The following is a 14,705-nucleotide window of genomic DNA, read 5'->3' as shown; positions in this document are numbered from 1 at the left end:
TCCTAGAAAAACAAAAACAAGTTAAACACAAAAGCAGCAGGAGACAAATAATAAAACTAAGCGCTGAAATCAATGAAATGGAGACCAAAAAAAAAAAAAAACGTACAAAGAATCAACAAAACAAAATGCTGGTTCTTTGAAAAGATAAATAAGATTGACAAGCCTCTGGCCAATCTGACTAAAATCAGGAGGGAAAAACCCAAATTAATGAAACTAAAATGAAAAATGAAAGATCACAAGAAACACCAACTAAATATAGGGAATCATTAGGGACTATTTAGAAAACCTATATTCAAATAAATAGGAAAATCTAGAAGAAATGGAAAAAATTCTAGATACATATGACCATGCAAAATTGAACCAAGAGAATACTAATCACCTACACAGATCTATAACAAGCAATAAAATTGAAGCAACAATAGCCTTCCAAAAAAGAAAAGTCCAGGACCCAGTGGATTCACTGCTGAATTCTACCAGACCTTTAAAGAAGAACTAATACCAACATTCCTCAAATTTTCCATGAAATACAAACAGAAGCAGCACTACCAAACTCATTCTATGAAGCCAGTATTACACTTATCCCAAAACTGAACAAGGACACAACAAAAGTAGAGCATATAGTTCAATCTCTTTAATGAACTTAGATGCAAAAATTCTGAATAAATTGGCAAACCAAATTCAATGGCAAATAAAAAAATCATACATCAATATGAAGTCGTTTTCATTCCAGGGATGCAGGAAGGTTTCAACATACACAAATCATTAAATGTATTACATCGCATTAACAGAAGCAAAGACAAAAACCACATGATCATCTCAATAGATGCAGAAAAAGACATCAACAAAATTCAACATTCCTTCATGATAAAAGCTCTAATGAAACTAGGAATAGAAGGAATGTACCTTAATGTATAACAAAGGCTATATATGACAGGCTTATACCCAACATCATAACAAATGGGTGAAAACTTAAAACATTTCTTCTAAAGTCAGCATGGCCCAAAGTTGTCCACTCTCTCCAAGTCTTATTCAACATAGTCCTAGAATTCCTATCCAGAGCAGTAAGACAGGAAGAAGAAATAAAAAGAACACAAATTGAAAAGGAAGAAGTCAAATGATCCCTATTTTCAGATGGCATGCTCTAATACATAAGATACTTTAAAAAGTCCATGAAAATACTACTAAACATCACAAACAGCTTCAACAAAGTAGCAGGATACAAAATCAAAATACAAAAAAATCAGTAACCTATCTGAACAGCAGAAATGAACAGAGATAGAATGTAATAAAACAATTTCATTTAAAATAGCCTCAAAAAAACCCTAAGAATAAATGCCAAAAAACTATAAACCACTGAAGAAGAAAATCACAGAAGACTGCAGAAGATGGAAAGATCTCCCATGCTCGTGGGTTGGTAGAATCAATATTGTGAAAATGGCTATATTGCGAAAAGCAATCTACATGTTCATTGCAATCCCCATCAAAATTCCAATGACATTCATCATAGAGATTGAAAAATCAACCCAAGAGTTCTTTTGGAAGCACCAAGGACTGCAAATAGCAAGGCAATACGAACCATAAACAGCAACAGTGGAAGTATCACAATACCTAACTTCAAATTATACTACAGAGCCATAACAATAAAAACAGAATGGTAGACATGAAGACCAATAAAACAGAATAGAAGACCCAGATATGAATCCAAGCAGCCACACCCACCTGACAAAAGTGCCAAAAACATACAATGGAGAAAAGACATCCTCTTCAATAAATGTTGTTGGGAAAACTGGGTATCTTCATGCAGACAAGTGAAACTATATCCATGTCTTCCTCCCTGTCCAACAATCAGTTCAAAGTGGATTAAGTACGTTAATATAAGACCAGAAACTTTGAAGCTAGTGCAGGAAAGAACTGGAAACACACTGGAATTGATTGGCATTGGCAATGACTTCCTAAATAGAACTCAAATGGTTCAGCAACTAAGAGAAATGATTGACAATTGGAACTATATGAAATTTAAAACCTTCCACACAACAAAAGAAATTATTCCTAAATTGAAGAGGCTGCCCTTTGAATGGGAGAATATCTTTGTCAGCTATACATTAGACAAGGGATTAATAACCAGACTATACAAAGAGCTCCAAAAACTAAACTCCCCAGAAATCAATGACCCAATGAAGAAATGGGCAAAGGAACTGAACAGTGCTTTTTCAAAGGAAGAAGACTAAATGGCTAAAAAAATACATGAAGAAATACTGACCATCCTTGGCCCTAAATAAAAAGGAAGTCAAAACCATGATATGATTGCACCTCTCTCCTGTTAGGATGGTTACCATCAAGAACACAAACAACAAATGTTGCCAAGAATGTGGAGAAAAGAAACCCTCATTCAATGCTGGTGGGAATGTAAATTGGTACAACCATTATGGAAAACAGTTAAAAGGATCCTCAAAAAACTAAAAACAGAGTTGCCCTATTATCCAACAATTTCACTCCTATGGATATACTCTAATGAATGAAAGTAGGGTTACAATAAAGGCACCTGTACACCCATGTTTATTCTACAGTTTTAAGATAAGGAAACAGCCAAGATGCCCCACCACTGGGGAATACCTTAGAAAATGTGGTATATATATTCAACAGAATTTTATTCAGCCACAAAGAAGAATGAAATTTTGTCATTTGCAGGTAAATGGATGGAACTAGAGAACATTAACTTAAGTGAAGTTAGCCAAGTTCAGAAGGTAAAAAGCTGCATGTTTTCTCTCAAACGTGGATTATACACCTAATACAAATAGAGCGATATTATGGAAATCAGGTCATGCTAAGGGAGGGGTCACATACAAGAGAGAATAGGTCAAAGAAGGAAGTTAAGAAAGCAAATATGGTTGATGTTACTTCCTATATGAAAATTAATATCAAATTTTTAAAGCTGTTGAAATCACCATAAGAAAGGGATTAAGGTAGAAAGTAGAAAAATAGAGATGAACCAATTTGGGTTAATGAAATGCCACAAAGAAACTCCTTATATAGCTATCTTCAATAAACAAAAATGTCATTTTTTTCTTTTACAAAATTGGAGAATAAGAGGTTGGAACAAGTCCTACCTGGGATGGTTGGTATCAGTGGAAGAGGGGATGCTTAGGGAAATGGTATAGGAGGGTGAATATGGTGAAAATACTGTGTACATGTGTATAAGTGGAAAAATTATACCTGTTGAAAGTATTCCATGAATGGGGGTGGGGGAACAAAGAATGACAGAGGGGGTGAATTCAAATATGATATGTTTGATACATTGTAAGAACTTCTGTAATGCCACAATGTACCCCTACCACAATAATTTAAAAAAAAGAAGACTATTGTTAGGTTAAAGAAACCACTGTTTGTTAGTCATAAATACATGCACACCCTCTGGTGAATTTTCACTCACCCAAATATGCAACATTCTTATCATATGAGTTTTATGTTCTCAATCTAGTTCTGCATATATATTGAGTATATTTGGTTTTATCCTCTTTTAAGTTCCTCTATTACTCAAATATTGTGTGCATAGAAATTCTAATTAAAAAGTCTGTGAATCTTTTTTAAAGTTCTTTTTAAAACTGCATTTTCTGGGTAATCACAAACTAATATGTACTAAATGTTACCTATTCCTATTGCCATGGTCAGAATGCATTGATTATATGAGCCTACTGAGAGTAGGCTATGCCAGAAGTTATATCCAGGGCTTCCAGAAACATATAGCTTATAGAAAGAGCCAAATATGTAATTGTGTTCTGGTGGGAATAACATTGTGTTACACAGTGCACATAGTGTTATGGGTGCAGAGGAGGGCACCTATTTAAGGGAGAGATGGGAAAATTTCCAGGAGCAGGAGGCATTTTCCATAATCCTCAGCTGAATGGAGAAGGGGCATCCAAGATAAATGAAGCAGAATGTTTTTCCTGCGTGGAAACATGAAACATGGCACATTAAAAGAATGATGCATAATTTCATTGAGCAAGAGCATGGGGTTTGATGACAGTGTATGTGTAAAGAGGCAAGACACAAAAAGTCTAAGCATATCATTAAAGACTTAGGACATATTCAAAACTTTGTCTCCTAAAATTAAAGAAGGTATGCATAATCCATATCTGACAGTATTTGTAAATTATACTGCTTCAGTTCCAAGTTTACCTCTTCCTGTCTCATCTTTGTTTATGATATTCTTCTTTGTAATCTAGTAACTAGTTCTATAAATGAATGAAAGGTGAAAGGAAATTTGCAGAAACTGCTTACGGAAAGAGATTCTCACTTCAACTTCAGCAAACATCCACAAAGAATCTAAGATTTTTCTATATTATAAATGATAGCTATCCAAAACAACCTTCCAGAGGAAATATAAACATTTAATACTAGAGCACGCACATTTAGGTAGGCTATTTTCTGCATAGACCACCTCACCTCAGCCTTAGTTGCCTCATGATGAGCAACAATAACACATTACACATTTCATGCAAGTTGAATTATACCTAACTAGAGATACCTCTTCTTGGAGCATGTATCTTGGATATGATTTAAAAGTTTACATACTCTCATTTTTATGAGGATATTACTGATTAGCTAATACATTTGAAAATTTGTTGCCCAACTATGATACAAACTATTTCTTTCCTTGCAGCGCTGAGATTTGAACTCAGGGCCTATACCTTGAGCCATCCACCAGCCCTTTTTTGTGAAGGGCTTTTTTGAGGTAGGATATCATCTGTTTGCACAGATGGCTTCAAACCATGATCCTCCTGAGTAGCTAGGATTACAGGAATGAACCACTGGCATCCAGCTCAAACTATTTCTAAATTATGTCTATGTAATCTGGAAAAGGCTTCAAGTTACTTGATATTTTCCTCCAAAGAGTCACCTTCCCTTCTCGAAATCATAACTTAAAATGACCTCTGAAGATTAGTGGTAGTGTTATCACATGGTCAATGCAGCTATCTTGACTCCTATATCAGATAGCAGAGTAATTCAAGTAAGAGGAAAAAAACAAAGTGAAAGTGATAATAAAGTTTATTAGGAAAAGATTACACTTTCAATAGTCTGTAAGCCACTCATCTCTAGGGCAAGAATGACAATTATTTTCACCAGGCACATGTTTGTATTGAAGTGTAAGGAGCATGGAGTTTAAATGCCTCCCTAGGGCCAGTCCACAGGGCAGATGTTATGGTTAAGGTAACAATGCTAAGGGATGTTTACAGGATTACAATACACAAATGATTACTGTATCAATCTGCTCCTCAGAGTATGGCTTATAGACCTAGGACCATATTAAGTGGAAGATCTGTTGTTCCAGGGACTGTTTGTTGTGGAACCACCTTAGCTTTGAAGAAAGCCTTTCTTTCATTTTTAAGTGGACTTAAAGATGTTTATCTTGTGCCATCCCATGTCCTCAGTAGGCTATTTGGTCTTAACAGAGGCTGGTCACCTATGAATTGGAAAGATTAATTGGAATATTTTCTCTCAGAAATCCTGTGATCTCTTCCTCAGGACCTCTTATTCTTGTGGCCACCAGTTATGTCTAGGTTACTTATCATTTTTCCCCTTCAAGGACTGGAGGCCTTGAAGTATCTTTCATTTTAGGTTCCCTTTGCATATTATCACCATCATTCATGTCTAACTTCTACCTATCAATAGAGTATATATTCAACATGTATAAGATTCTGGGTTCAATTCCCACCAACAAAAATAAATGAATAAATAAATAAGCTAATCTCTAGTGCTTCCTTTGTAGTGTGAAATTTATGAACTGTCATTATTTGGAGGAATTATTCTATCCCTCTCCCAACATGTCGCCTTCTATCAACATACAATGAGAAACTCTTATGCTGATAGTTCTGGTAACTACAAGTTTTGCCCTCCTACCATCACTTATTTACTCTGATTCTTTGTGTATGACATGCTTTCTAAATTATTGAAAATTTAGTGAAAAACCTGAGTTTAGAAGCTCATCATTTTATACTTTTGCTGTTTCAAAGTAGTCTGGGGGGATACAGCTGTAAATCTCAGACAGGGGTTAGAACTGCCTTCTAGAGATAAATTTGGAAACAAATCCCAAATTTTCTTCTTCCAACAGAAGCATATGCATATTAGAGTTACCCTTGTCTCTGCTGGGCTTTGTGTTTATTCTGTAAACTGTCCTTAGGTGGGTCCCAGGGCTAAATTAAGAGGAAGTAATAAAAAAGACTTTGGAGACTGTAAGCTTGATACTACTCTTATGATTCTATTTACAAATAGTCAGAATTAAAAGTAGAAAAGACAGTCTGACATTTTAGAGAATACAGCAATAAATTCTTAGTCCCATTATCACACTTTTTGATATTTTTATAGTATGATATACATACAGAAAAAGTTACTCTCCTAGGTATACAGTTTTAAGGTGTGACAAATACATGTTGTCAGATAACTATCATAATTGTGCTATAGAAGAGATTCATCAGCCCCAAAATTTCACTGGTGCCACTTTGAACAAACTTCTTTCACATCCCTGTCTCTAACAATGGTGATCTGGTTTTAGTTCTTACAGCTTGCATTTTATAGATTGTCATGTAAATTCAATCTTATAATAAATAATCTATTGATGGTCACTTCTTTTACTTAGCATATTGTCTTAGAGCTTAATTCAGTGTGAAACTTTTACAATTAATGTTACATTTTATGTTTATTTCTATAAATGAACTTCACTACATTTCTTTCTCAAACTATTGTAAACAGAATCCAGAAAAGGATTTCTCCAGGAAATTCCATGCTGCTTGTAGGATGGGCTACCAATAGAAGCCCTGATGCCACAAAAAAAGGAGTTATCTCCACATGTGTGATTCCTGATTTTGGTTTCATCTTTTCTATAAATTGTCACACTTCTCTGAGTAAGGAGGGCACTGATTGAGAAATTTTCTCTCCCTAGTTTCAGCCAAGACTGTAAATTGCAAATGTATTCATGATATCTAACTATATTGAAGATATCTATCATTTTATACACAAACATATATTTATATATATAATATACTTTATATATATACATATTATATATATAAAACATGTAGTTTCCTCTTAATGTGAACAAGTATGGAGCCCAGAGGTGGGCCTTATGGCTTGGCCAACACTAACACTATCTTGATGTGTGTTTTTTGTTGATTCATTTATATAATGTAGAATGATTTTACCAAATAAAATGAGTATTGAATAATTATAATAACCTTATATATTACTTTAGGGAGAAATACCATATTGACCATATTGGACTGTCTACCTTAGGACAAGAATTTATTTTTGAACTTAATTATGACTTCTTTTCTGTTCTCCAGTGAACTTTTATGATTTTTTATTTTTTACTGAAAGTTATAAAACATATGGATTATCTTACTTTTTTATTTTTATTTTTTAGGTATATCTCCATAAGGTCATTTATTTTTTTCCCTTTATTGTTGTGCTGAGTGGGGGCACACTGTGGCATTTACAAAATTTCTTACAATGTAGCAAATTTATCATACTTGAATTCAGCCCCTCCACTGTTCTTCTGTATCCTCCCTCCCCCCATTCCTGAAACAGTTTCAGCAGGTATCATTTTCGCATTTACATATATGTGTACACATTTTTTGCACCATGTTCATCCTCCTATCTCTTTTCCCCACCACCTACTCCACAATAGTGCCACCTCCCCACTCACTGCAGGACCTGTTCCACCCTCCTTTTCTCAGATTTTGTAGAAGAAAAAACGATAAAAGATAAAAAGCAAAAAATGATGTTTTTGCTGCTTTGAGATAGAGATAGCTTCACAGGGAGTTTCCTTGAGATATTTCCATGTATATATGTATTACCAAACCCAGCTGGCTCATCTCCTCTAGTCTTCTGGACTTGTCCTTTGTCCCCTTCCCATGGTAGTCCCAGTTTAAGATTTCTATATTCATTCCTGTACAGAAAGCACATCAACCACATTCAAGTTCTTAGTTTCCTTCTCTTGCTTTATTCTCCCATGTGTGACCTCCTCTTAGTGTGACCAGTGTCCCATAATATTGCTACATTTGTTTTAGGGCTTTATTTCACATATGAGCGAGACCATGACACTTTTGGCCTTCTAAGCCTGGCTAGCTTCACTTAAGATGATGTTCTCCAGTTCCATCCATTTACCTGCAAATGACAAAATTTCATTCTTCTTTCTGGCTGAGTAAAATTCCATTGTATATAAATACCACATTGTCTTAATCCATTTGTCAGTAGTGAGGCATCTTGGCTGTTTCAATACATTAGCTATTGTGAATAATGCTGCAAAAAATATGGGTGTGAAGGTGCCTTTGTTGTGCGCTGACTCACATTCCCTTGGGTAAATCCCTAGGAGTGACATTGCTAGATCATAACACATGTCTATTTTTAGTTTTTTTAAAGAAGTCTTCTTACTGTTTTCCATAGTGGCTATACTAGCTTACATTCCCATCAGCAGTGTACAAGGGTTACTTTTCCCCACATCCTAACCAACATTTGTTGTTTGTGTTCTTGCTGGTAACCATTCTAACAAGAGTGAGGTGGAATCTTAATGTGGTTTTGATTTGCATTTCCTCTATAGCCAGGGATAGTGAGCATTTTGTCATGTGTTTTTTAGCCATTTACCCTTCTTTCTTTGAAAAGGCTCTGTTCAGTTCATTTGCCCATTTCTTCATTGAGTCATTGATTTTTGGAAGTTTAGTTTTTTGAGCTCCCTGTATATTCTGGTTATCAGTCCCTTATCTGATGTATCACTGGCAAAGATTTTCTCCCATTCTTTAGAAACCATTTCTTTGGTTTGTGATCCTGCACAAGTATCAATTCAAAGTGAACTAAGGACCTTAATAAAAGACCTGAAATCTTGAAGGTAGTACTGGAAAGAGCAGAGAATATACTGGAATTAATAGGCATAAGCAATGACTTCCTAAGTAGGACTCAATGGACTTAGCACTAAGAGAATGGATTGACAAATAGGACTAATGAAATTAAAAAGCTTCTGCACAACCAAAGAAATGGATTATCGTACTTTGATGATGCCACTTATCACTTGCTTTTCTTTATTTCTGGAATTTAGAAAACCTACAATTTTTAGAATCTATATTTAAAATAAGTCATAAACTGTCTAAATATGTCAAGTATTAGTAATTATCTTAGACATAGTATGTAAGTTTTACAATGGTAAATGTAAATCCTTCCTCTGGCATCAGGGGATGGGCTCCTGATTGTATTCATAAAGTTATTTCATATGCCTATGTGGTCCAGTATGTTCCCAAACTTTTCCTGAAGCAATTTCACAGTTTCAGATCTTACATTAAGATCTTTAATCTGCTTGGAATTGATGTTAGCTCTTCAAATTATTTCATCAAGTACAGAAGGAAGGAATACTCTCAAACTCATTCTATAAAGGCAGTATTACCCTAATGCCAAATTTCTTTTTTCTTCAAAAAAAGAAATTATAGGCCAAAGTCTCTGATGAACATAGATATGAAAATCCTCAAAAAATACTCACTAAAAGAATCCAAGAGTGTTTTAAAAGGAATATACACCATAATAAAAGAGGTTTAGTTTCAGGGATGCAAAGATGATAACACATGCACAAATCAATATACAAAACACATTAACAGAATCAAGGACAAAAAAAATCACATCATGATATCAATAGATGCAGAAAATGCCTTCAACAAAATTTAATATCTTTTCATGATAAAAGCTCTCAAAAGCTAGGAATGGAGGGCACATTCCTTAACATTATAAAGGCTATATATGACAAACATAGAGCCAACATCATACTAAATGAGGAAAAACCAAAACCATTTCCTCTAAAGTCAGGAATGAGGCAAAGTTGTCCACTCTCCCCACTCTAATTCAACATATACTGGAATTCTTAGCCAGAGAAATAAGAGAAGAGAAAGGAATACAAAGGTACAAGAGATTCAAATAGGGAAGGAAGAAGTCAAATAGTCCCTATTTGCAGATGAGATGATCTTATACCTGAAACACCCTAAAAACTCAACCATAAAACTCTTAGCTCTCATAAACACATTCAGTAATGTACCAGGATGCAAAATCAATAAACAAAAATTAGTAGCATTTCTATCCACAATGAATAATCTGAAAAAGAAATCACAAAAATGACCCCATTCACAATAGCTTCAAAACGTTAAAATGCCTTGGAATAGATTTAACAAAGGAGGTGAATTATCTATACAATGAAAAGTACAAATCACTGAAGACAGAAATCATCCCATGCTAATGGATTGGCAGAATCAATACTGTGACAATGGCTATACTACTGAAAGCAATCTATATGTTCAATGCAATCTCTAGCAACATTCCAATGACATTCTTCATCAAGGTAGAAAAGTCAGTCCTAAAGTTTATATGAAGAAACTAAAGATCTCAAATAGTCAAAGCAACTATGAACCAAAAAAGCAAAGCTGGAAGTACCACAATACCTGACTTTGAACTATACTATTATTAAATTAATTATTAATTATTAATATATTATTAAGTATATTATTATTAAAATAGTATGGTACTGCCATAAAAGCAGACATGAAGACAAATGGAATAAAATAGAAGATCCAGACACAAAGCCATACCATGGGAACTTTCCAGAGTGCTCAGTGTGAGGCAGAGGGAGAGGCTGCCCAAGTTGCACACAGCTAGGTGCTCATTACCACTCCCCTACAGGCCCAGTTCACTCACTGGCTGTAGAAAACGGAAAGAAGCCACTTATGTCATATTTTGGGAGTCAAACTCATTGCCAACCAGGAAGAATGGGAAAAGGCTTACTGGAAACTGGCCTTGGAGTGTGACCCCTATAAGAAACCAAATGGAGGAGAAAAGTTTAAACAGATTTCTCAAGTTTATGAATTTCTCTCTGATGCCAAGAAAAGGGAATTATATGACAAAAGGAGAACAGGCATTTAAGGAGGTAGAGTAGGTGGTGGTTTTGGCTCCCCCATGGACATCTTTGATATGTTTTTTGCAGGGGGAGGGAGGAGAGGTAAAATGTGCATCAACTCTTTATAACCCTAGACTTATATAACAGTGCAACAAGAAAACTGGCTTTCCAAATGAATGTGATTAGTAACAAATGTGAAGGCCAGGGCAGTAAGAAAGGGGCAGTGGAGTGCTGTCCCAACTGCTGAGGTACTGGAAAGCAAATAAGAATTCATCAGATAAGACCTGGAATAGTTCAGCAATTTCAGTCTGTGTGCATGGAATGCCAGGGCCATGGAGAATGGATCAGTCCTAAAGATAGATAACTGCAATGGAAGAAGATTGTTTGAGAGAAGATTTTTGAAGTTCATATTGACAAAGGTATGAAAGATGGCCAGAAGGTAACATACCATGTGAAGGATACCAAGAAGCAGGGCTGGATCCAGGAGATATTATTGTAGTAGATCAGAAGGACCATGCTATTTTTATTTGACAAGAAGAAGACCTTTTCATGTGTATGGAAATACAGTAGATTGAAGCACTGCGTGGCTTCTAAAAGTCAATATCCTCTCTTGACAACCAAACCATGGTCATTACCTCTTATCCAGGTCAGATTGTTAAGCATGGAGATATCAAATGTGTACTAAATAAAGACATGCCAATTTATCATTGACCATATGAAAAGAGATGCCTAATCATTGAGTTTAACATAAACTCTCCTGAAAATGGCTTTCTCCCTTCTGATAAACTTTCTTTGCTAGAAAAACTCCTTCCTCAGAGGAAGGAAGCAGAAGAGACTGATTAAATGGATGAAGTAGAACTGGTAGACTTTGATCCAAATCAGGAAAGATGGCACCATTATAATGAAGATGCTTATGAGTATGATGAATATCATCCAGATGTAGTGCTCAGTATCAAACCTCTTCAAGGGGTCAGTGAATAACACTCAATGCTGACATGTTATATGCAGTAATGAATGAGTGAAGCACTATAATCATCATAAGCTTACTTGTTGCTATTGTTTTAGTGTTAACATTCAATTATAACAGTATTTTAAAAGTCAAATGAATAAACCAAATATAAAAGCTCTGACTTTGCCCTGTATGTATGATGACTTTAGTGTGCAAGGTGAAGTTTTAATACCTGTAAAAACTACTTTTAAAAATTTCCCCTAGCACATGTTAGGCCATACTTGTAATTGATTCCACTGTGTACATGGACAAGTTTAGACTGAAATACTAGGGCCACTGATAGCTGCCTCCTTCATAGCCTGAGCTGTCTACTCTTTAATTTTCTCAGATCAATTATGTACCATCTCCCCCTCATGACTGCCTCTTATGGTTGTCTACCACACAAATATCATGGCAGGTTGTCTCCAGGCTACAATTGTTCCTTATCTTCAGGTCCCCAGAGTAGCTCAGTCTCAAACAATAGATCTCCTCTCAAGATGATACCTGGCTATCATACTTAAAGATGTGGGGAGCATTAAAATAGATTTCTTTTCCAATGCTGACCTACAACACAGAAGTCACTCTCACAACCAAATCCCCCCGCCACTGAATTTCAAGTTTGTGAGAACCATGGACTCTCCTGTGACTGAAACTTCCAGGCTGTTTTTACCAGGGCTCCTTGGCTTACTTTGTGAGAGTAGCTTGGTTTCTCTTCCCCCATAAGGAGCCAGGGTTAGAGTTAACAGACTACTTCTTACTTTTCTCAGCATAGTCTTTTTTTCTCTCCATGCTTTTAGCATGTCACATCTTTCATAATTCCTTATGTCCATTCTCTCTATTTTCAGAAGTTAGACTTTCCTTTGTTATCCTGACACTTCTTCTTTTTTTCCCCTGACACTTCTTATTTATGGATTTGCATGGAAGAAGCTTCAAATATGCCATCTTACTCTTGCTATTTCTTTCAGCCTATTTTAGGTGTTGATATAGAAAGAAAGACAAGACAAAGTTAGATTTCTTGATTTAAGAATTTTTCACAATATATTTTAACAATTATACATTATAAGCTTGATTTAAAACTTAGTTTATGCTTACATTAAATATATAATCAAATTTGTAGATTTTTGCTTTTGAATATTCCAAAACCAAATTTGTTATTTTGAAATTATTTTTTGAAAGAAATACTTTTCTAATAATCTAATATAAGAAATGTCTAAGCAGCTCTCCTACTGCAGGAAAAGAGAAGGAAATTCTCTCCTAGCCAGACTATTTGTATCAAGTCAAATAAATGAACACATTTCATTAACAGGCTTGGTAGGCTGTAGTATTTAACTGTACTTATAATAGCCTGTAGTAACAGGCCTTTAAGCAAAACAGAGGTTTATTTCTAACTGACTGATAACTAAAATAGATGGTGACTATTTTCCAACTCAAATTTTAAATGAGTTGGCATTGTATAAATTATACATTCTTGAGTATTTTGAATTGGTGGATAAATATTCTTAATCATCTCAAAAAACTATATTGCTTTTAAATAAAAAAGCCATAATTTGGACCTATATTAGACAAAAATTCTTCAGTAAAATATTTATTTCCAAATACTTATTCTCTTTTTAGAATACTTGTTATTATATACCATTTAGAGCAGGTTACAGAGATGGGGGGTACATTTTGTCCCATACACAGTCACATATTATTTTATTAGCTATTTTAACCTCTGGGGTGAGGTGACCTTTCTCTGGTCTCAATCCAGGTGCTACTTGAAATTCCTCAAATCCAATTTTTTTCTTTGTTTGTTTCACTGTTGTACTTGTTATCTCTCATTTTCTTCCTCATTGTCTCTCATTATCTCCCTTTCCCCTCCCTGACTTCCTGCCACAGTCACTCCTCCTTGTGAGAATCAACTAAAGTTAGGCCTTTCTTGTCAAAGGAATTAATGTGAAACTATCACTGTGTAGAAGCCAGCTAACTTCCCCAAATTGCTGTCTACATATTATCAGATGACATATAAGTTTTCTCCTAGGCTAGGCCTCTGCAGGTGTTTTCAATATCCTGAGGTCGATAAAGGGTGTTTTTAGCTATTACAAAGCACACATCAAAGTATATAGATTCAATTTGCCTTTTGGGGATGAAAACCTGGTCCAGCTAATAAGCTCCCAAGTTCTGGTAAAGCTTCAGACCTCTAGCCATTGCTCCCAAGGGTGATAGATGGGATTAAAACAGATATACTGACCATAATGAGAGCACTCTGATTAGGGAGTGTGGTGGTAGGGGCATTACCAAACAACTCTGTCTGGTTGTGTATGGTTTTTCCATATAAGAATATGGAAAACCATAGTTTTCATAACAACACTTCTTGCTTGGGTAGTGTGCATGTACTACCTAGGCCTGGGAGGTCCCCAGGGCTGGCCAAGATTAGCTGACCAAGATTAGCAAGGAAAAAACATGGAAGGGACCTATTCTCAAATGTAAGACAGATAACTCCTCAAACTTCCTCCATGCATAGACCAGTCAGCTTCTGGAGTGACTAGAACAGGGCAGACTTCTTCTCATTCATGGTCTCCTATTGTCTTCTAGGAAGCAAGGTCCTGCTGGGGAAGGGCATGGGCATTCTGGAGAGTGATCTTGCATAATGAGGCTGGGTCAGGGATGCAGCCCTACTCTAGGGAAGCTGATTTCAGTCAGATGTGGTGGATCCAGGGAATGATCTCTGCTACCTTAACTGCAGTGAGGGGAATAAAACAACAAAAAGACCCCTCCAGTGGGGCTTTAGCAGTTGAACATTCCATTCCTTTCACCAAA

At 35.6% G+C, this 14,705-nt stretch overlaps 1 pseudogene; it reads left to right on the top strand.

The window, feature by feature from the left end:
* Window positions 1-4,957: 4,957 nt before the first annotated feature.
* Window positions 4,958-11,899, top strand: LOC109681045 (dnaJ homolog subfamily A member 1-like; annotated as a pseudogene).
* Window positions 11,900-14,705: the final 2,806 nt, after the last annotated feature.

Source organism: Castor canadensis, chromosome 3 (assembly GCF_047511655.1).
Source record: "Castor canadensis chromosome 3, mCasCan1.hap1v2, whole genome shotgun sequence".
Taxonomy (NCBI): domain Eukaryota; kingdom Metazoa; phylum Chordata; class Mammalia; order Rodentia; family Castoridae; genus Castor; species Castor canadensis.
This window is presented reverse-complemented; position numbering and strand designations above follow the sequence as displayed.